This window comes from Chionomys nivalis, chromosome 16 (assembly GCF_950005125.1).
Source record: "Chionomys nivalis chromosome 16, mChiNiv1.1, whole genome shotgun sequence".
NCBI classification, from domain to species: domain Eukaryota; kingdom Metazoa; phylum Chordata; class Mammalia; order Rodentia; family Cricetidae; genus Chionomys; species Chionomys nivalis.
The window spans coordinates 20438461-20462073 of record NC_080101.1 but is presented as its reverse complement, the minus strand read 5'-3'; positions in this window follow the sequence as shown (position 1 = coordinate 20462073).

Sequence of the window (23613 nt, the reverse complement as noted above, 5' to 3'; positions counted from 1 at the left end):
CAAGACGATCAATGAAATGTGAACTCAGAGAAAGTGTGGCAGCATGGACAAGACCTGCAGCCCCTCAAGGCTGAGAGGGTCCAGACACAGAATGAACACAGGTCTCACCACAAGCTCAGAAACTCTACAATTGATGTTCAGTATCAATACAGTATTAAGATTCCATACTATCATTCAAATGGCCCTTAATTTTATCAGTCTCTCTCTATATTCCCTCCTAATCTCCTTCTCTCTTCTTCATCTACACTGGTTCCCTATTTTCTATCCTCTCTTATATCCATCCGTTACTATTCTCTTTCCCTCTCCTTATGAGATCTATGTATCCCTCCTAGTCCTTAACCTTTGTCATTCTATGGATTATAACTTGGTCATCATTGATTTTACAGCTAATAGTCACATACAATCAAATACAATGCCATATTCATCTTTCTGAGTCTGACATATCTCACCCAGAATATTTTTGCCACGTTTCATCTAGGTACCTGTGAATTTAATTTTTATTGTCTTGTTTTCTCTTTTTCCTTTAATAATGCTCCTCTTTAAGTCCACCCAGCTTCCATTTGATGAGCTTAGCTATTACTCAAGCCCCATAATTAGCATTTAAATTATTATGGTCATGCACAATCATGTTTTACTATAGTCATATTTCTAGATTAATTTTTTGCATGTTGGTAATATACTATTTCCAACATTTATGAATCTCTTAATGTGTTTTTAAGAGACTGAGTGACACTGAGTTCAAATGCAAAAGAGGGTATGATGAGTTTGAGCCTCATACATAATATTCAGTACTATTTCAACTACTTGGATGAATTAACTGAAATAAAATTCAAGTTTAATTTCCAAAAGTAATCTCTGTTCAACAGTTTTACCTAATTGAAATAATTCTCCCTAAATTATAAATATACAGCGTAAATTAGAATCTGATTTATTAATTTTCACAGAGCTAATAAATGTCAAACAAATAAGAACACTAGAGCTTACCCACAGATAATCTAAATGAATCCTAAAATTGAAAGACCAATAAACTATATTTCAAGTTTGTTCATTTTACTTTTTCATTGTCCAGTTTCATAACTCCCAAAATAGTTGCAATAGCATTTCCTTGCATTTCGGATTTATTGCATAGCAATTTCCTCCAAGGTTGAAACATTCCATCCTCCTTGGCAGTTACATAAAGTAAACAACTTAGAACAGTTTCAGGAAGTGCCTGAAACTGGGTACATTCTCTAGGTCCCTCCCTGACACAGTAAGTAATAAAAGATAAAGTAAAGCTGAGCTTTAAAAAAAATAAAAAATAAAAATTAAAAAAAAGGGGGGGGGATTATCTGCACTCTGGCTGGAGCACCTGGAAAGAACACTCCAACCTGTTAAGCTGCCTACAGGCTGTGCAGTGTGCTACAGCTTCCCATACTTGTGAGCTCTCACCCACGCTGGGGTGGGCCTTGGTGATACAACTGTATCACTTCCCTTCAAAAACAGGTACCAAATAGCACCCTTTCTGAAATTATCAAGCACTTGACATGTCTGAATAAAAAAAAAAAATAAAGCAATGTGAATATTATATGTAAATTTAAGAGTAACTAAACCAGTCTGTTGTTTTGTAAAAGGGTCTGAGCTCATTCTCAGGTTTTGAAAATTCACCAATCACCGAACACGGAAATTCACCAATCCTTGAGTTTCAAAAGCCACTGATATCTGATCTTAAAATATCACCAGTCCCTGGGCTTACCCCAAGCTCAGGACTTGAAATCCCACCGATACCCATCCTGCAAATCTCCACGCTGGAAAACCCCACTTCCAAGAAACCTCTATAAAGCCTGCCTCCCTCTCCATTCTCTGTTGCTGAGTCTGCCACGCACTTGCATCTTTCCTCATAAATCTCTTGTGTGAGGTTTGTTTTGAAGTATGGTATTTGTGATATTCTTGCCTCCTTACTGCTGGGATACCTTTCTCTTCAGAGTTGCAACACGTGCATTGGGAAGAATCTTTTCTTAAATCTATCTGAACTTTTTAACAAAGCTTAAGTGATGTTTGAAAACCTTATAAAGCAAGAACAAAGATACATACTTTCAATAAATAACTGCCAAATTGTTCTGCTATTATTAACTTCGAACAACAGAAATAAATATTTAAAAAGTGTGTAATGAATATGAACCTTGCTATTCTTATTCTATTTGAATATTTAAATTAAAATTCTTCTATAAATGACAGTCACACCAAGAAGTAAGAATTTGGGGACAGAACACCATTATGTCTCTTATCATATTTATTCCATATTTTGCTCAGGCACTATACTGAGCTCATAGGTATATTCTATAAATTTTAGGCAACATTTCACCTAAGTATATATATTGGCTACTGTAGTCAAAATGCAAAAACAAAACAAAAATACACAAAGAAAACCCCACAGTTCTTACTGGTTCTTGTTGTCTTCCTTTTGCAAACATACCCATTGTCCTTCTCAAACTTCATTTAATCCCTGGAAACAATCTTCTCACATTTGAAAACTTCCAGCATTTCAAAGCTGTGTTACATGAGTGAAGAAAAGACACTGTACAGTCCTGTCACTTGCAGTAGCACTGAGGGGCCCGGAGGGCATGTCAAGTGCAATAAGTCACACACAGAAAGCCTAATAATTGATCTAACAGAGAGCGAATAATGGTAATGAAATGTTAGGTAAGGTAAGAAGAGGTACTGGAAGATTGGAAGTTAACAGGTGTGGGGTGCAGTGGACTACATGATGTGACCAATGATATATTAATGTGTTATAGATATGTATGCCTGTGTGTTCAAAATACAAAACACTGCTGTGTAGAAGCAACAAACCTTGTGAGGTGAACGGTAAGTATGTAAAGAGACACGTGGAGATGGCTGTGGAAATGCCCCATGCCTTAACCATGGTAGGATGTTCACAGATGAATGCCATTCAAAATACATCAGGTTTCATGATTGAAATAAGTTTCTTTCCTTTAGTATCATCAGGATTTCTAGGTGAATAATAAGGATGCCTACAATAAGTGAACTACATCTAGCTCTTTTTACTTTGTTTTACTTTTCTTAGAGACAGGCTCTCATGTAGCCCAGGTTTCTCAAAGTTGCTTTGTACTGAACATGACCTTTAACTCCGGATTCTCTTGCTTCCACCTTCATAGTGATGGGCATGTACTACAATATCAAGTTAGTCAAGATATTTCAAAATATAACTTTCACTTCTTAGAATACACATTTTTCTTTTGTCAACAGCAAGATGTCTCATCTGCTAAAAGCACCTGCAACCAGAAGATAAGCTGAGTTCAATCCCTGACGTCCTCATGTTGGACAGGGAGAACTGGCTCCAGTAAGCTGTCACCTTCACACATGTGTCACAACCACATACAGGCACAGCAACTTGCACACAAAAATTTAAAAAATATATTTAAAACCTTGTTTTAAAAGATATGGAGCACTGTTTGCAGATGAATAAGATGACCTCTGAGAGGAATGAATTTTGCTCTGAAGACCTTAGAGCTGAACACAGACAGAAGAACTAATTCTATGTGGTGTGGGAGGTTTCTATGTGTTGCTTTTATTGCTTAATGAATAAAGAGCTGCTTTGAACCAATGGCAGGGAAGAACAGAACTAGGCAGGGAAAGCTAGGATGAATGCTGGGTGACAGAAGGGTGGAGTCAGAGAGAAACCATGTAGCCCCCTGGAGACAGATGCTGGGAACTTTACCCAGTAACGCACAGCCATGTAGCGATACACAGATTAACAGAGATGGGTTAAATTAATATGTAAGAGTTAGTCAATAAGAAACTAGAGCTAATGGGCCAAGCAGTGATATAATTAGTACAATTCCTATGTGGTTATTTCGGTTCTGGGTGGCTAGGACAAACTAACAACCTCTTCCTACAGAAATGTTTTCATGGAACACATATCTAAATTACAACTGCACATCTCCACAATAAGAATGGCAAGCAATGCTGTTCACTTTCCCATCAATCAAGATAGTTACTGTCAATATTTTAGCATGTTTTCGCACAATCATCCCTTTTTTCTCACAGAAAAAGTCTTTGCTTTGAATACAAAATAATATATAATTGGTTGTAGATAATTTATACTATGCTTCTCTAATTATGAAGAAAATAAAAATCACTTAAATTCTTATTACAGCAATAACCAGCATTCAGATTTCCATGACTATTCAGACATCTGCTCCTTCCACGGGAATACATACAGATACCTGCATATAATTTTTCATCAATTGATTTATGTTCTATATAATAAATGTATGATTTATTCATATATTAAAATATAATGCTTTGAAACTTTATTAGATTCCCAATATCATGCCAAAACCATGATGTTTGCTGTTAAAACACTAGAAAACCTTAAACTTTACTCAAAAAGGAAATTGGGAGCACCTCACAGCCCTGTTTACCAAATCTGCTAAGTTTTAAATTAGAGGAAAGTAGATAACATATTTCATATTAAACACTAAATTCTATAGGTAAGATAATTCAGTTATAAGATAATGACTCTAATAAGAATGGCTTTAGAGTTGGACAAAATGCAGAAATTTAACCACAAGTATGAAACAAGCCATTTTTGATGGAAAAACATAGATAATAATTATATTGGTTTTTCTTTTTACTCTGACAAAATATCTCACAGAGAGGAACTTTAGCATAGAAGGCATTATTTTTGCCTGCTGATTGAGAGTGTCTGGTCTGTCATATTGGGAAGCTCTAGTGGTATTGTTGGCTCTCATCTGCGTGGAACAGAAAAGCAGAGAGGAGAACTCAGCTTGTTTTCTCTGGATTTGATTTTATCTAGCTTGGCAGCCACATTCAGGCTCACCCTCAGCCTTAGTTAATCCTCTCTGAAAACATTGTCAGCACACACTCAAGGCTGTATATCACGAATGCCCCAGGTATTTCTTTTATTTGTTTCTTTACTTCTTTGGTGCTCAAGGACAATTTTATTATAGTTTGAAAGAAAATCCTGAGGGTGCAAGCTGTAAATCTCGGCAGCTGCCAGGAAGAGAGGTGGAGACAAGGAAGAGAAAATGCTGTCTACTATGTTAGGAATAGGGGTCAGCAAGAAACCCCGTGACAGACAAGTAGCCCCGTGACAACTGTGGTTGCGGTGAAGTAATGGGAGTTTGAAAGAGTTAGGAAAACCCAGAGTGTCCAGGAATGTCCAGGAAGCAATTCCTGGTTCAGCAAGTATTTTTAACAGGAAAAGAAAAGAAAAAAAAAAAAAAAAAAAACAGATTTAAGAAGAAAAATAATAATAAAAATAGTGTGTTTCTAAGAATTTCAGAAAAAAGGTCTGCTTTAACATGGCTGCAGCTCCACCTGCCACTGCCATCTCGTGTTCCTTAACTCAGTCAAGTTAACCAGCCAAACTTCATTAGAAGAAAGTATCACCGATATAATCATTGATATCCAGCTAACACAATTTCATTGTCATGTACCTTGTGAAGGTCAAAAGCCCCACATGTGGTTTATGCTTCTACAGGCTTGACCCTGCTGATAAGTCAACAGTGTCAGGTGAAGAACCAGAAAAAACTCAGTTTTCTAGTCTATTCAAAATGGTGGCAGTTTTCAGCTCCTTCTGTGGAAGGACCGAGAACAGCCTTTCCCTGTGGGCTGCTAAATGGGCTTCCCACACTGCTCACAGGTTAAAGCCATCATGTTTTCTCAGAACTCACGGGGTACTGGGCAGCTGCACAATTTTGCTTACTTCCGGTCTCTCTGTCTCTTTACCCAAGAGGATGATCTCCTTTAATATTCGTTTAAATTAGAGGTATCTGAAACTTTAATTATGTCTGTAAAAATTCTTATTTTCTGGCCCCTAATATTAAAATGTTATCTAATTTTAGACGCAGTACTTCAAGCTAGTCACATCCCCATCCCCATTCACAAGGATGGAATGACACAGAACTTACAAGGCACAGCGCAGCTGACTGAGGCTCCCTGCCACAGAGGAATGAATGGAAAGGAAGGGACGCCTCACTCTATCCTCTCAGAAGGAAAAGACATTCGAGGTCTTTGTAGTGAGACTCTAAAAAGTGCCCAAACTGAGGGACACTTTAGTCACAAAATTGAGCTTACCTGTTTTTAATCTGTTAGCTCTAAATATGAAGAATGTATATCCCGACTCAACTATAAGCACGTCTTTCATAGGCAAGAATACACATGTACAGCAATTTTGCTAAAAATTCTCTAAGAAACTGCTTTAAAAAATTTTTTTAGACTTCAGATTTTTTTCAAAACTCCAAATAAGTACTAATAACCCTTTATTGGCTAAGAATCCAGATCCAAAATGCCTGAATAATTAATCTAACAGTTTTCATTTTTTACCAGTTTGGGCAAGGCATTTACCATCTCTTTACCAGTTCTATTGCCTGCAGTGCAGTACATAAAATACATTATCTCCATTAACAGGACTATTGCAGAGGCTGGAGGAGTTCATTCTGTAAGTTATTGAAAACAGAGCTTCCGCCTTATTACGTGCCACATAAGTAATTCCGATCATCTTTGAGAGAATTTCAGGACATCCTTTTGACATGCAAATAAGATTTAAACAAACAATGGGATACAGGTGCCGACAGCATAAATCCTGACATCCCAGTTATTTGTTCAGATTCACAGAGCTGAAATTCAATTGCTAGACAGTCATTCATGGTAACCTCCTGGCAGGCAATGGGGGTGACACTTGAAGAGAACATGAGAGGTGCTATATGGTGCATCTCCTGCACTCTTTCTTTTTCTATTACTCATCCACGCTGATGAATGACAACAGCTGAAGGGTAAACAAATTGGTTTGTAGCCAGGACTCCACATCTGCTCTCATTTAGAAAAGACAACTTGCCAACACACAGTTGTGAGTGTGCAATATCTCCCTTCATAATCCGTCACATGTTTCTCCTTTATTTAGTTGTTTAGAATTGTGGATGAGAATTACGACCCTTGCTTTTAATTAATGAAGGTTACCCAAGTTTTTAAGAAGTCCTTGAAAAGAAACCTTCAGGGAGGATTTTCTCCTTATCTATGGAGTATGATTTTTTATTAATTCTTAATTATTTTAGTGTGTACTAAGTTCTGCTCTTACATTTTATTGTCAACTTAGAGTAGATGTTATAGACGTAGGCTTATAATTGCAAACCTATATTTATTAAAATTAAAATCTTAATAACATTCAACACATTTCCTTTTTCTAAATTCACTTCTGATCTCTTTGGCCACTGACAAAATAAAAAAAAATGTTGAATCCACAAATCACTACTGGATGTAATAGTGAATTACAACATAATACATAATCCTGGATACACATTCCTGCATAGAAACAGCAAAAGATAAAAGACATGTTACTTTAGTAAAAATATATCAAGTCACATATCAAGTCTGGAGAGGAAAGATGACTGAGTGTTAAAGACACCTGACACACGTAACAATGATGGTCCCTGTTTGATCCCCTGAACCCAAGGTAGAAGAGAACCTAGTCCTGAAAATGGTCCTCAGATATCTACAAGTGCATTGTGGCATGTATGTATCCCAAACCACTTATACTCAATGAAAAAAATCTTGAATAAAATTAATTTTAAGATCAGTATATTGAATAGCAATTGAAGTAGTGAACAATCTTAGCTCTCTGCCATGGAGAAGTCACAAGGTCCCATTTCCCATACAGCCCAAACTTTACTTTGTGACTTGATGTCTTTATAACATTTGTAGGTCCACTGCAAGCATCATCAAATTTAAAGGGGGGGAGGGTGCTATCTCAGCATTTTTTTTTGTCAGAAGATCCTCCCCTTATAATTCTTCAAATCTGAGTCAATGAGTATAATAGCCACATTGCTCATATTTCTACATCCAGCTTCTGCATTCTTTAATACTGGCCTTTATTCTCAGATTTCCCATTTTATTGCTTCATCCTAGGGAAAAAATGAACACTGAAGCATATCAGTACATCCTGTTCTGAGCAATTATTCTGAGTTTTTAGTATTTAATAAATATTAATAATCCATTGATTTTGAACTATTAATTATTTTTCATTAAAGCTACTTTAGCTACAAAGAACAATGCTTATCATTCTTTTAAGTTGCCAATAAATATTAACTGACCAAAAACTAAGCTGTTTTGCTAAGAAGAACTTACTTCATTCCAATTCAAAATATGATTTCCTACTTTTAAAGAGTGATTCATTTGGGAAGCTATCACTCACCAAAATTGTCCAGTTGTGTCCCAAGTTTACAAAATATCCAATTATGTAGGTACATAATACTCTAAACATATTTTAAATGATTGTTTAATTAATGTTTACAAGTAATTTAGGAAATTAAGGTTAAATTACTATAGCAATCAGAGGGAACTTAGAGAGCAAGGCTTTATTGTTCATTCATATCAATAACACTACTGTTCGGTAACCAACTGCATTAACCCTCCACAGCTAAAGCTAGCCGCCATCACCAAGTGGCCACAGACCAAACCTTGCTTGAGATGTAGAGCTTCTTGACATGCCTGAAGTCATGGAAACAAATTGCCTTCTCGTTAAGCAGAAGTTTATGTTGTTTACATTGCAATTTCCGGTTATACTTGCCTTACTGAACTCTGTTTAAGAGCAGCATTCTCAGTGTGAGGCGTGATCTCTTCAAAACTTTAATGCAGCACCCCAACCTACTCAACCACCTTAACTAGAAAGAGTAGCTGTTTATCTCTCTCACACGAATACAAGCTTTATGTTTTGTTTTGTTTTCCTGGCATTAAATTCAAACACAAACGTGTACAAAGAATGTTATGAGCACAATAGAAGCCCTTCAGGCATACAAGCTTTCTGCTTAAGTTAGATCACAAGCTGATACTATTGCTTTATAAATAATGAAAAGTGGTTTTCAATTAAAGAAATCTATTACATTTAAGCTTTCAAAAAACATTTAACATCTCAGAATAATGGAGCTAGAGTGTGATGACAGAAGTCAAAAACTAATCCCACATCAGTTCAGAATTATGAATAATAAAAATTTTTATTTACTTAAGGGAAAATTTACAGATAACTGTCCTAGATAACATTCCTCTGTGTGAACAGGAATAGAGTCTAGCAGCCGGAAGCAGGAGCCAAAAGCAAAAGAGAGAGAGAGAGAGAGAGAGAGAGAGAGAGAGAGAGAGAGAGAGAGAGAAAGCTAGGATGCTTTACAACTGCTTTTACAATATCAGAGGCCATGCCCAAGTGGGCTGGTCTCTTTAAGGCTATTGGCTAAAGGAGCAGAATGTGCTCCCACAGCAAGAATGATGGCTCATTGGTTAAAAACAACACTGCTCTGGTAGAGGATCTGGACTAAGTTACCAGCACTAACATTTGAAAGACCCTACAGACCCCCTCCTCAGAACCCGCAGCTAGCATGCTCCTGGGAGAACATCCTGTTTGCTTGAAAGATTCTCAGGATCAGCAGCTAGCCTACTCTCGTGAGAACATCCCATTTGCTTAGGAAAACAGGATATCTATAAGATAGGACATCTACAAAGCAGAATGACTGCAAAGTAGGATATCTATAAGATAAGAACAAGATGTCTGCCAAACATCCATGCTGGGAGAGGAAAAACCACTCATGCCCCCCCCCCGCCTCATTCCAATAACCATGCTTCTGCTTCTGTAAACTTGCTTTTGCTGCCCTCTTTCCTATAAAAAGACCTCCTCCCAGTCTGCAGGCACGCAAGTCCTCCGAAGGACTTTGCCGCCCGCAGGTACCTGTGTCTACCTAATAAACCTCTTGCAGTTTGCATCCGACCCGTGGTCTCGGCCTGGTCTTTGGTTCCTGGGGTCTCCACTTGAGGGAAGGTCCCCACCGGGGGTCTTTCACATTGTGGCTCACAATCTTCTGTGATTCCAGTTCTAAGGAATCTGGAGTTTCTCCTGACCTCTCTGTGAACCAGGCACACATGTGGTGCAGACAAAATACCTAATACATATACAAGTAAACAGGTAAAATTTCAAAGATAAATAAAAGTGTAAAATCTCTGTGCCATGTTATAAGAAGCCAGTTTGGCATATAAGAATAAGCAGATTTTTGAAAGGAAAAGTTTTAGAAAAAAATGGAAGAAGCTAATATGTTACAGAGATATGCGTTCTCAAGCAGTGCTTCTATTATTAATGTTCTGGGATGCTTCTTGGGAACATAGAAAATAAACATTTTATTCACATTTCAGAAAAGAATTTGGCAAGCTCTTATTATATCCATATTTTAAAAACAGCAGGTTATATTTAGGAATATATTTAACAACCATCAATGAAAAAACATGGTTATGAATTTGAACAACATTAGAGAGATATATATGGGATAGTTTGGATGGAACATAGAAATGATATAATTACATTATAGTCTCAAAATAAAAGAAAACCAGTGTCCTACAAATAGACCTTATGAGAAGTTGGTATACTCATTTCTTAAGCACATCAATTTATGACTCACTGCTCCTGTCTTTTTTAGCTCTATGATTTTAGAGTTTGGTTTTCTCATTAAAAGGTGAAACATAAAGTCTGAGGATATTTTATTTTTTCTTCAGGAAGTTTCCTGCCATTCGGCCTTAGGATTCATCAAAACTCCACAGAGAAGGCTGTCCATGTCTCTAGACTCAGGTGTTGATCTTGTTACCTCATTGCTTCCTGGCAACAACTACATCGCTTTCCTTCCCCCAAGAGAGCTAAGTCGAATCAACAAGAATCAGTAAACACCAGTGAAACCGTCTGGCTTGAGCTCATCCACAAGGCTGCTGGGAAAATGCAATTCTTTTCATACTTCTCTTAAGCCTTTAGAAATGTGGTCTTGCAATTTCTCTAGCATTTTTGAATTCTTACAGTTAATTATACTTATATTTCATGACATCACAGCATAGCTGGAAGTGAATATTAGTTTTCATTTGTAATGAAGCAGAAAATTAATGTTATTTGGTAAAACCTGAATGATCAGCTCTTTTATTTAACAATAACACAAGAGCCTAGAATCAGAAATTGTCTGGTATGGGATTTAAACTATCAACCTTCACATTATTTGCTCTTAAGCCATTGTCATGAGTCCTTAAGTATGAAATGAAGTGTGCTATGTGTATCATAATAAAGGTGGACATTTTTCATTAATTATCTTAATATAAAAATTTTAACTGTTGAACCTTTAAATTGTTTTGTTGAAGAAATGTGTAACAGAATGACTAGAATTAAGTGATATACAATCTGAATACAGACATGGACGATAAAGAATGTCAGAAAAGAAACAATTAAGGAAGCCAGATAAGTCTTCTGGTTCTTTTCTATGCATTTTGTATCAAGCATAAAAAAATCAAAAGATGAACACTGCAAATTCCTAAATTTTCAATTGAATTTGAGGTTCTACAACTAGACATACCCATTTCTTTAATGTTAATTGCATTATTTTAGTTTTTGAGAGTTCCCAAATAAATTGTAATACATTTACAACTGGTAGTACATCTCCAGGGGACAGCTCTGTAATATTAAATGAAGGCAGAAAGTATAAATGAAAGCACCTGGTAGCCTATATAGCAGAACCATTTCCTAATGGGAGAGGATGTTGTTATGTCAGTGCAGACTGAGCCTATCATTTTAAACACGTATTTTGTGTCTCTGTGTCTCATAACCAGGAAAGATTGTGCATGTCACGAATGTTGCTGATAGTTAATTTGAGATGAATTATTTATGGATGCCTGATACATTTTACTCTCAGAAAATGCTGTAACTGCTATTCTTAGAATTTCTAGGACTAAGGCTTTGAAAAAGAGAGAGAAAGAAAAAAAGCAAACAAAATACATTCAGTAGTTGTAAGTGGATCCAAAAAGAATCTGTCTGTATTTCCAATAACAGACCCTACACTGTGGTTTCCTTCACTCACTACGTGTAGGTTTCTTGCATATGGAGAACATTATGTGAAAACCCAGGAAGCACTAGGTTAGAAAAGCTATCTTCAACAGCATAGGAGGAACAGTTCTACAAAAGTCAGTATACTCGTTTAGTACATATTAGATAAGTCAGCACGGCAAGCAAGAGAATATAATAAACACATTTTGAGATGTAAAGTTTGAAATGTGAGCACCTTAACTTTTTATCTGTTTATATACACAGGGTCATTCAAAGGCAAAATCTAAAGGACTTTCCTGATCTAAAACAAATTCATTATATAGTCTTATTAAACTAGGAAATTTGGGTCAGGTAACGTTATAAAAAAAATCACTGTTCTTTTTTAATGCTGGAATAAAAGGAGTTGGCAAGTTGTAGCTCAGATGTGTCATCATCAGAAAGTTTCACCATTTTTGCTTCATTAAATAAACTGAAGAGATGATTTCTGTGACCTCCTTGGTCTCCTCTATACTAAAATCCCACGTGCTACCTGGTTGTGGGATCTCTTCAGTTGAGACTTAGATGTCATTGATTTGACTATGAATTTTTGCTCTAGAACCCAAAATTTTCTCCAAGATCTTTGAATTATCATAGAGCATGTTAAAAATCAATCACATGATAAATACACCTGCTTATTAGAGGGATTTTATCAACAGTACCATTCTGTTGATGTGACATCTGCTTGCCCTGTGTTTGTCAACTTGGACTTGAGAGGGAACCTATCCTTTACTTTCAAGAAAAAAAACCTCACAACAACATATACACAAAGATAGAGATAGTGAAATAGAGAGAGGGAACTTTCACTATAATAAAAGGATTTTGCTTGTTAGTGTAATTGGGAAAGTTGCTATGGGATAATGCTCTTGTGCCCGGTAAAGATTTGTTACTCATATTTGTTTAATAAAACATTGATTAGCCAGTAGCCAAGCAGGAATTATAGGCGGGGATCAGACTATGAGAATTCTTGGAAGAAGAAAAGGCTCAATCTGCAGTCACCACCCATAGAGGAAGCAAGAAGTTATTGCTGCACTGAGAAAAGGTACCAAGCCACATAGCTAAACATAGACAAAAATTATGGGTTAATTTAAGTTGTAAGAGCTAGTTAATAATGAGCCTGAGACAATAAATCAAGAAGTTCATAATTAATATAAGCCTCTGTGTGTTTCTTTGCAAACCAAATGTCTGCAGGACCAGGTGGGATAGAAAGGTCCATCTATAAATGGTGCACAATGTGGGGCAATTACATCCACATAAAATCTGACAAAGCTTGAGAAGAAATTCTAGACACAAAAGAACAAAGAAGCATTGCTTCTTAGTAGCATTTTCTTAGGTGAGTTCTTTTTGTTAGAGACAAGCATGTCTCCTTTAAGAGAGGATTCCTGACTCAGTGTCTGCAGCAAACACCTCACAGATTTTTTAAGTGGCTCTGCCATCAAAGACTTAAATGGTGTTTATGAGCAGCTGACAGCATGCTTCTTGGTGGTGGCCTAGACCTAGAAATTCCATTGAGATAATAAAAAAACATGAGTACTTCTAGTATCTGCAATCATGAAGCTAGATTCTCAGCAAGCCAAGGTGGGGTAGATCCAGCCACCAAAGACAAGGCTTTAATCCTAGCCATAACACTTAGCAAATTAAAGACTCATGTGGTCAGAAAAAGATAAAACTATATATTAAAGACAGATTCAGACTGGATAACGAAAACATATAAATGGTTTACAGTGTGTTTAAAAATACATATGGGATTGTGAGAGAGAAGAAAAAAATAGAGAAAGTCCTTATATAAAGAAATATAATCAGGTATTATCGCATACACCTTTAATCCCAACACTTGGGAGGCAGAGGCAGGTGGATATCTATGAGTTGCAGACTAGCCTCTTTTACAGAGTGAGATCCAGGAACACATATAAACCTTGTCTCCAAAACTAAAATAAAATAAAAAATAAAAATTTAAAATTTAAATAAAAGTAATAGAGTTTTTTTAAGTCCTATAAATGTGGAAAATACACATGTAGTCTGGATACTGTATGTTATTGTGTTGTCTCTGATTTTTTTTCACTGCTGAGGAAGAAGCAACAGCTGCTAAAAGACATTTGATTATAAATGCCACAGTATTAATCTAACCCATATATTTTGAAAATGCCTTTACTTTAAAATTTAAGTCAAAAGATATGTTAGTTTGGTGAAGAGATTTCACTTTTATTTCCACAGAAAATGAGAAGCTGTGGATCCACTCTTGGTTAAGAAAACTAAGGTTTGCTTGAGGAGACCTACTGAAAAGTCTCCAATGGGAATAAATGGCCCAGATGACCCCATGTTTCAGAGCACCTCTGCTACAGTTTCCTCTGAGTTCTACATCTAGAACAACCTCATATCTGCTGGCTGAGATGATCCAGGCTCACAGAATACTCCATTCAGGCCCATAATCCAAAATTGTCTTTAGGTCCTCATAAGATTATCAGTACCTCTCATCAACAGGAGGTAGCCTAGAAAACTATGCACACATTCCCCAAAAAAATAGATTATGGAAGTTTGTCTTTGTTTAGATTGTTGGTTATAAGTTGTTATTGATAATGGTCAGGAAAAATACTAAACAAAGGAAATTAAAGTCAGAATTCTTGTTTTTAAGAGAAAAAAGAGGGGGGAATTGTTATTGGTTTAAGCTCTTGTACCTGGTAAATATTTGCCACTTGTATTGATTTAATAAAACACTGATTGACCAGTAGCTAAGCAGGAAGTATAGGCAGGGAGACCAGAACAGGAAAAGTCTGGGAAGAGGAAAGGCTCAGGCTGTGGTCACCACCCAAACACAGAGCAAGCATAATGAAAATGCTACACTGAGAAAAGGTACCAAGCCACATGACCAAAAATAGATAAGAATTATGGGTTAATTTAAATTGTAAGAACTAGTTAATAATAAGCCTGAGATAATAGATCAAACAGTTTATAATCAATATATGCCTCTGTGTGTTTCTTTGGGACTGAATGGCTACAGGACCAGGCAGGACAGAAACTTCCATCTACAGAAAGTACTAAAAGTAAAGTGAAGAACTGAGGCCTAGAATCTTCTTCATGATGCTGGCAGGAAAAGATGGAAGAGGTAAAGTGAAGACAGAGGAAAGAAAAGAATCAACAAAAGTATTTTTAAATGCCACGATAAAGCTTAATTTTCAATGCATAAAAATTTTAAACTATCTTACCCCAGTGAGAATGCCAGTCATGAAGAAGACAAACAGCTTGGTGGCAAGGAATGAACAGAAATCTAACAGTGCTGGGAGGAATGCAGAGTATCTCAGCCCTGTGGAAATCAGAACAGAGGATTTCCCAAAAGTGAGCAGAGATTCACTGTGGGAGCTAGGGGCCCCTCTCCTGGGTATTTATATGAAGAACTCCATGTCAACTTATCACAGTAATATTTGGACCTCAATATTTATTTCAGCAGTTATGCCACCGATCTAGGTTTCTAGCAGCAGATAAATGGCTAAGAAAACTGTGGAATATTCCACAATGGAAATATTTTCAGCACTCAAGAAGAATGAGTTATGTTGTTTACAGGAAAGTGGATGAAAGTTGAGGTTGTAATACTAAGTTAGTTATATCTATCTCAGAAAGTCAAACACTGTACATTTCATCTCATTAATGGTTCCTGTTTTCCTATATAATAAGAAAATCACATATTAAATGGCCTAGGGGAACAGTGGGGCAAATGGAGTGGGACAGGACAGAAGTCAGGTTTGCAGGAAACGGTAGGAGAGGAGGGGGAGCAAACTGTGATGGAAAATAAATGGAAATTTTTTGATTCATGATAAGATAATGTTTGATATGCAAAATTCCAGTTACAGAATTTACAAGTTTTATAAATTGTAAAGTCAAATGTGGAGTTTTTGTTGAAGTGCAAGTAAATCATGAGACATCATCATCATAATAATAGTAATATGTAGAAAATGATAACAATCATCAAAGACTTTCAGATGCCTGGAAAGTTTCTTTGACAGCAAAAGTTTTGATTTTCTTACTATAGAATACATTATGGTTATTCTCTAAGAGGTGCAAGGCAATTAGACCAGAGGAAATGCCTTGTAAAAAATTATTTATTTATTTTTAATGATTCACATTCTCCATTTGCTTCTTGATGTAAATTTTCCAAAAATTCTGTCAAATCTAATAGTAATCAGCCTTGTAATATAAAACACATAAAATCTAAAATACCTGTTGACTAAAAGAGACAGTCTTTCTTTGCTCTTTGTCATTGGGCTGGAATTAAAATTATGAAATCATTGCTATTATATAGTGCTCATTATTGCGAAAAGCTAGAGGGATTTTATGATAATTCATAGAATATTCTTCTTATATTTCACTGAATTAGGTTCAAATTTAGTGAATACAAATGATTTCACAGATCAGAGATCTCTACTGTTGTCAAATAACCACTAGGCAGAAAATATTTAATGGGAAGACCTTTCAATGCAGATAATACATATTTAACAGCTATCCCACCTAATGACTGTCTAGGTACACTGACTTTTTGCAGTTCTTTCAAGAACTACCTTCACTTTTAGAAAGTTTTCTATCCCCATAGTTTTCAACATGTTTTACTTCAATTTATAAGCTCTTTAGGAATTTGCTGCTTGCTTAAAATTACTTGAATATTTCTCAAAAAAAAAAAACCATTGAAGCATCATACTTTTAAAATGTTACATAGCAACTCAAAATGTCCCTGCATTAGTATCCTTGGGAAACACCTCAACATGCTTAGTCTCTTTTCAAATGCTTTCAGAGTTTCAATGGTTTGTGTAAAATAAATATCGGTCAATGATTATAAAACTGTACAGATTAATAATTATGCATTTCAATGTTGCACATGCCTAACCTCCACGTGTTACCACACTTTAGTTTCTTTTGCCCAAGTTAGCCAAACTTCTTTGTTCATTAAGATCTAGTTGAGTCAGCTGTCGGGCCCCTTGTAGGCACTCTAATTATTATCCTGTGCATGGTATCTACTCTCCATAAGAATTAAAGGTAGACTCTATAATCAATGCATACTCTTATTGAAAGGTAGAGCTTCTCTGAAGTGAATATTGGAAAGACAGTGGCTTCATGGTCCACATTCCCAGAGGCAAATGCATTTGTCTGGGTATACCTCCATACATCATGTACCTAACTATTGCAAGCAGAGTCAATAATAAAATATTTCTCTCTCCAGTACAGACCATGCAAGACTGTCTTCAGTTTTGCTACTAAACTGATGAAACTTATATTATCTTCTGCTAAATAATATTTTCAAATAGGACAGCTTTTCATACTTAATTCTCTATTGTCAAGATTAGCATTAGAATTGTAATCAATCATTTGTGTTCATTTATAGCCTATACTTTCACTAAATGTTTATTTGTTCAAATTTTTACATGACTATACTCAATTGTGAAGTTATTAATTTAAACCATTTTTTAACAAATTGTTTTATGCTGCTGAATATAGTTCTTTGCTCTGATTAGTATATCTTTCTTCACTTTTCATTCCAAATTGTTGTTTTAAGATAGTATTTCAGGGGAGACAAGCACACATATCTCCTTACCTCTGAGAGGGAACTAACAACTGACCAAAGTACAGATACAATGAAAATCAAACTCTGTGAACTAAAATGAGTCTTACTTGGGTTACTTACACAAGGAGTATGGATGAGGAGTTATTTACAGGAACAGAAGCAACTCAAAGATTAATATAATGCCAAAAGTCAACCCCAGCTCACTGAAAGCTGGAAACCCAAGCTAACTAAGCAACCTCCAGGCAGTTCAACAAGTTGGAGAGTGTCCTTTCAAAACTTGTCAGTTCAGTTGGTCTCCACTTATTCCAGTCCGTTCAGCTGGTCTTTGCTTTGTCCAGGAAACTTGCCTGATCTCTGAGTCTTCCTAGAAACTGGTCTGACATGAACCTCCTCTAGGCAGCTCATCTCATCTGAAGGTGTCTCTCTTGGTAGGATGAGCCTTTCTGCTTCTATATGCTTGTGAAGGAAGAGTCCTGGTCAGTTGCAGGGACTTCATGAAGCCTATGCATTGTCTACTTCCCGAGCCTAATAGCTTCCTTGACAAAGAGTGGTCTAATCTGTCTTTAGAATGTCCTGTCTTAATTATAAGTTTCCCTCTATTTGGATGACTTTACCTTAGAGGAAACTGCCACACAACAAAGGCTGTGACAGGAGCTTCCGAGTTCCGGAGAAGTCTAATGTAAGGCGACTTTAGAGGGAAAATCTGCCACTGTCCTATTAATGGCTATTGACTGTAAGAGTTTTGTATATGGCCCTTACCATGGTGATTAAATGCCCATCTATTCCTGTTTTATTGAATGACCCTGTTATGAAGTGTTATTGAAGTTTCTCAGATGCTTTGTATGCGTCAATTGAGATGATTACAACAGATGATTACAATTTTCTCTTCTAATTAATATCGTATATTTCATAGAGAGCTTTTTATGTATTGAATCACGTTTGCATTCTAAGAATAAATCCACCTTGTTATACCATATAATCCTGTTAGTATGCTGCTGAACTTGGTTTAATGATATTGTGTTCAGCACATTAACATCGACATTCATAAGATATATTGGTCATAAAAATTTAGAAAAAGTGTTGAAGAAGGGTTAAGAAAAATTGCATGATTTTTCGCTTTAGAATGGTAGGCTATTAGACTCTCTGGAGAACCACTGGGTGAATTTAAATAATAGCTATCAAAAGAGATGGGTGATGTCTGACATCTCCTAATTTCAATAGAAGAGCAAAATAGAGAATTTTGTCGAATATATCAGGAGAGAAATTCCATAATCCTTGCTAGAAAGATTTAAATACTATTGGGAGCCTTTTCTCCCAGTGACACTGAGGGCAACCGTAGACAGTGAGACTAAAGACAGGGCTGAAGACAGAAAACCTCAGAAAATCCTCACTGTGAGTCAAGTAATGGGCCTTTTAAGAGCAGAAGAGGAAAATCGAAGAAGATAAATGCTTCAATAGCAGAGAAAGGGATGATACAGGTGAATTCCTCTTTGAGTCACAATAGGATTAACTAAAAGTTCCTTCTTAAAAGATTCATAGTGAGTTGGCAGTATTATCAGACTATGCACTGAAACCAGGCCAACAGGATGTATCTAGATAGAAAAAAATAACTTTGAAATAAAAAGCTTGTCAAAGCTGGTGTCTGTCTTTGAACCCAGGCACAGGTTTCAAGTGTATGTCTGATACCACAAACTACTGTTCAATCTCTTGACCAGCATTTTTTAGTCAGAATATAAAAGGCCTTTCACTGGCAAGACCAGCACCTGCCTCTAAACCACTAGAAGGTCTGCCCAGAGGACCGAGCTCAAAATGAGTAGGACCACAAAAAAAAAAAAAAAAAAAAAAAAAAAAAAAAAAAGTCGTAAGCATTCTTGACCAGAACAATGGAAGATTTCTAGAGATATGATGTAAACATATATCTTCCTATTTGACCTGAGGATACTGGATTTGGTTTGAAGATACTCAGAATGTCACTAGAGGGTTACAAAGAGTGGTTGAGCACACTGTGTCAAAAACATAAACATTAATTCATGCACTAAATGGGGGTAAGAGTGCTTTAGAGATAAGAGATGCAGCACCTAGCTGAACTGTCATTTTGTCAGAAATTAAGGTGTTACGAGTTTTCACTGAGTAGCATGAAATGCAGCATATTGTTGCGAAAAAAAGATACACATTACCAGAACTTTTGAGATAGAACAGGAAAAAAAAAAACAGTTTGTGATATAAAGAACAAGATTGGTATTACAGTGTTTATGACCAATGACAGTTTTTGCTCTAAGGTAAGAAATCTTCATTGAGTTCTTGAGAGAAAAAAAAATGTGTTTTAAAGAACTTTTAAGACTAATTTCTTTGATGTGAGATCAAAGAACTATGTAGATATTGATATTGCTGCCCGGTGTCTTGCTCTTACAACAGGCTAAGGATGTCACAGTCTAAGAGAAGAGAAATGTAATTAAGCCCCTAAGTCAATAATAAATTGTAAATGGTCTGATTAATACACAAGTGTCTTTAAGACAGGTTGAAATCTTTTTCTGTCATACACACTTTGTCATGATGGAAATCTTTATGCTTATAGGAGAAAGGATTTAGTCCTGATAATAATTTAATCAGCTTGTTCTGTTTATGTGCCTTTCTTTTCATGCATCCTAACCACAGGCTGAATATCCTTAATCCCCAAACATTAGAAAATTAAAAATTGTGAGCACCAAGATGATTTCAATCATAAGGTGGACTTAAATACATGAATTCATTTGATGATTGTAGTCAAAATGTAAACATTTAAAAAGATGCACTTCTATAATATGTTATTTTAAATTAAATTTGCATAAAATAGTTTTATGTATATTTTCATTATTTTACCTAAAACACTTGTAGATTTATCAAAAGTGGCATCTTGATGATTGGGAGTATGTTTTATGAAGATAAATTCATAGAAATTTAGGTTGCTTTTTTCCCGAATGTAAAAAATACATTTACTTCGGTTATATATGTTGTAGTTAAAAATTGATTTATTCTGTTCTTTTAGGTAACTTTTGGGTGATATGTTTCTTTAAGTACTATCTGTAATTATGATACTATGTATCATATGTAAAATATGCTTGGTGTGTTTTAGAATGGCTGTGAATGATTTTGTTTTAATAGCTTATACAAAACTGCTGCATTGTTACTATTTTTATTGGTTTGAAGATGGTCAGTACGTTTATGCTTTTAAATGCGAGCCATACCTAAAAATATTCCATGTATGGGCCATGATGGCATTTCTTGTAAAATTCCAAATAGAATATTTTCTTATGCAATGGAATATAGTTGATTGCTTGATCATTTAAAGGAAATTTGACTGGAAAGACTGCACAGCAGTGATTAAGATTCTTGAATTGATTTTGATCACAAGATGAGTGAAGGCTAACAATGATTTATATTTATATTAATTTATACTGGTATTAAATGCTATGGAACAGCCAAAGAATTGAAGGGTTTCTTTCATAGGAATTATTCTTACATAAAACTTACTGGCCTTTGATCACCATTTTAAAATATTGTCTGAGGCTATTTTATTTTCTTTTTGCCCAAGAAAGATGAGTATATTATTTATCTGATAATAAATGAGATGTTGATCCTTTCATTAAAAATGTTCATTTGATTTAACAAATATCAAAGGCTATTAGCTGACTCAGCAATATTGGTTGTGTTTAAAACATATTTTGAATATCATAATGTAAAACTAAATAATCACACATGTATTCAATAATATGATTATAGCTAATACCTTTTTAAATACATCTTCCTATTTTATAATCTTATGAGTTCTCTAATATCTGATTTACATATATTATATGTAATAAACTAGCATTTGAGATTTTTTTAGAGGTTAACACCATAATATTTGACAATGAAAGTTTAACTTGTATATATCTATAGTTACATAATTGAGAATCAAGTAAAATATTAACATTACAATATCTTTCATTATAATTAATGATGTGGAATTCCCCTCTGTATGCTATGAATATTTTTTATTCCCATTGGTTAATAAAGAAGCTGCTTTGGTCTATGGTAGGGCAGGGAGAAAGAAGGCAGAGTCAAGCAGATGCCATGTAACTGCCAATGGAGAAAGATGCCAGAGCTTTACCGATAAACCACAGCCTTGTGGTAATGCACAGATTAATAGAAATTGGTTAATTTAAGATGTAAGAGCTCACTAGGAATACACCTAAGCCATTGACCAAATGATGTTGTAATTAACATAGTTTTGTGTGATTATTCAGATCTGGGTAACTGGGAAAACTAAACTGCAGTTTCCACTTACAGATTAAAATGTACCAGAAACATAAATGGGAAATTTAGAATATCTATGGTTCATATCCTTGGAGATGTAGGAAATGTATATCCTATAATATTTAATGGTTTAAACCTGTAGATCTGTAAGCATGTGTATGTGTTGTTATCAGAAAATGCAAAGAAGTTTGCTTAATAACATCAACATTTATTTTCTGTACTTTTGTAAAGTATATTCAAATGAAAATATTTCACTTTGGTTCTAAATATTTTCTGGTATTACTATCCAATTTTAATTCTTTATGGATGAAATTGTTCTTTGATAAATTCACACAAATGTACAGCAGTACTGGCTATTCTCATCCCACCCCAATCTCCATACCACCTTGTCTACATTTATTCTCCTTTACAAATGTTTTTCTCACTTTTGTAATTCTGTTACAAATTTTTGAAGCAAAATATGTCTGATAGAACATTATGTTCTTAATTGTAAAACTGAAATGAGCAAGTGCTGATTTTCTTGAGAGGAATGCCCATATATATCGTGCACTTTCTTCTAAATCTACAGCTCTGTTACCTGGGGCAATGTCTGAACTTAGGCTGAACATCATTGTCCTGTGAATGAGGAGAAGATAAAATATGATGTTTTGAAAGCTGAAAAGAGATGCTATATGAGCCTCAGTGGAATTACACACCAATTAATAATTTGTACATTTAAAATCTCTTCTTATCTTGTAAATGCTGCATATTTTCTATGTTATACATAAAGATCCTTGAAATTGTGTGCCTAATGTGTCAGTGATAACTAAGAACTAGCTACCATTTCCAGGAAGCTATGTGGAGTCCAGTAAAGGATGTTTTGTGCTGTGTTTTAAAGGTGGGAGAACACTGTTAACTAACATAGAAGGCAAGAAAATCTATAATAAGAAACACAAACTGGTAATCTAGTTCTGAATAATTAGGACTGGGAATTGTGTGTGAGAAAAGGACTTGGCTCAATGGCCTGCGTGCACAAGCAAAGAAGGACAGCTTTTGTAAGAGGTTCATTAATTGGTGGGTTATATTTAAAATATACCATTTGAATTGTGGCAGCATTTTGCTTGTGAATCCAGGCACAAGAAATCAAGTTTCTTACGATCATCTTCAAAGCTAACAAAATGATGGTAATGAGGTATACATCCTTAATATCTACTGGTCTCAACCTTCAGCAATTCCATCTAACAGAATGTAAATTAATTGTGTGTGTGTGTGTGTGTGTGTATGTGTGTGTGTGTGCAGCCAGGTTCTACCAACTGCTATAAATGCTATACCTCTCTGATAACATTTGAATTTGCTGTGGATGTACAAATTTAACTCTAAGGTCTAATCTTCTGTCTTGTTTGTCAATTCCATCAAAGAAAACACTTGTGAACATTCCCTCTGCCTCCCCTATTTTCCTATTAACATAAATAATCAGAAAAATCTCCCTTTATTGTTGACCTTGTGACAGTGTTTATTTGAATTTTTAAAATATATTTTTTATCAATCAGTAACTAGAATGTTTCAGGAGTTACTTTAATAAAAATTTTATTTAAAAATATATCCTTGAAACAAAAATAATAAATTTTTCCCATGTAGTCATAGAAACTGTTAAAATCGTTTTTATTAAAAAGCATTCTCATAACTATTATACATGCATTTTCAGAAGAAATTATTTTAAGCTTAATATATACTATACATGTATTATGAGTAATTAGTATATTACCACATATAAAACACATAAAATGTATAATCTACTTGTTATTTTAATGTCATCTTTATCAAATATTCTAAATCTTTTTTAACAACATAGAAATAATATCTTTTTTAAAACATGCAATTATCATGTGTCATCTGTGGGATATTCTTTAAGGTAACTAGA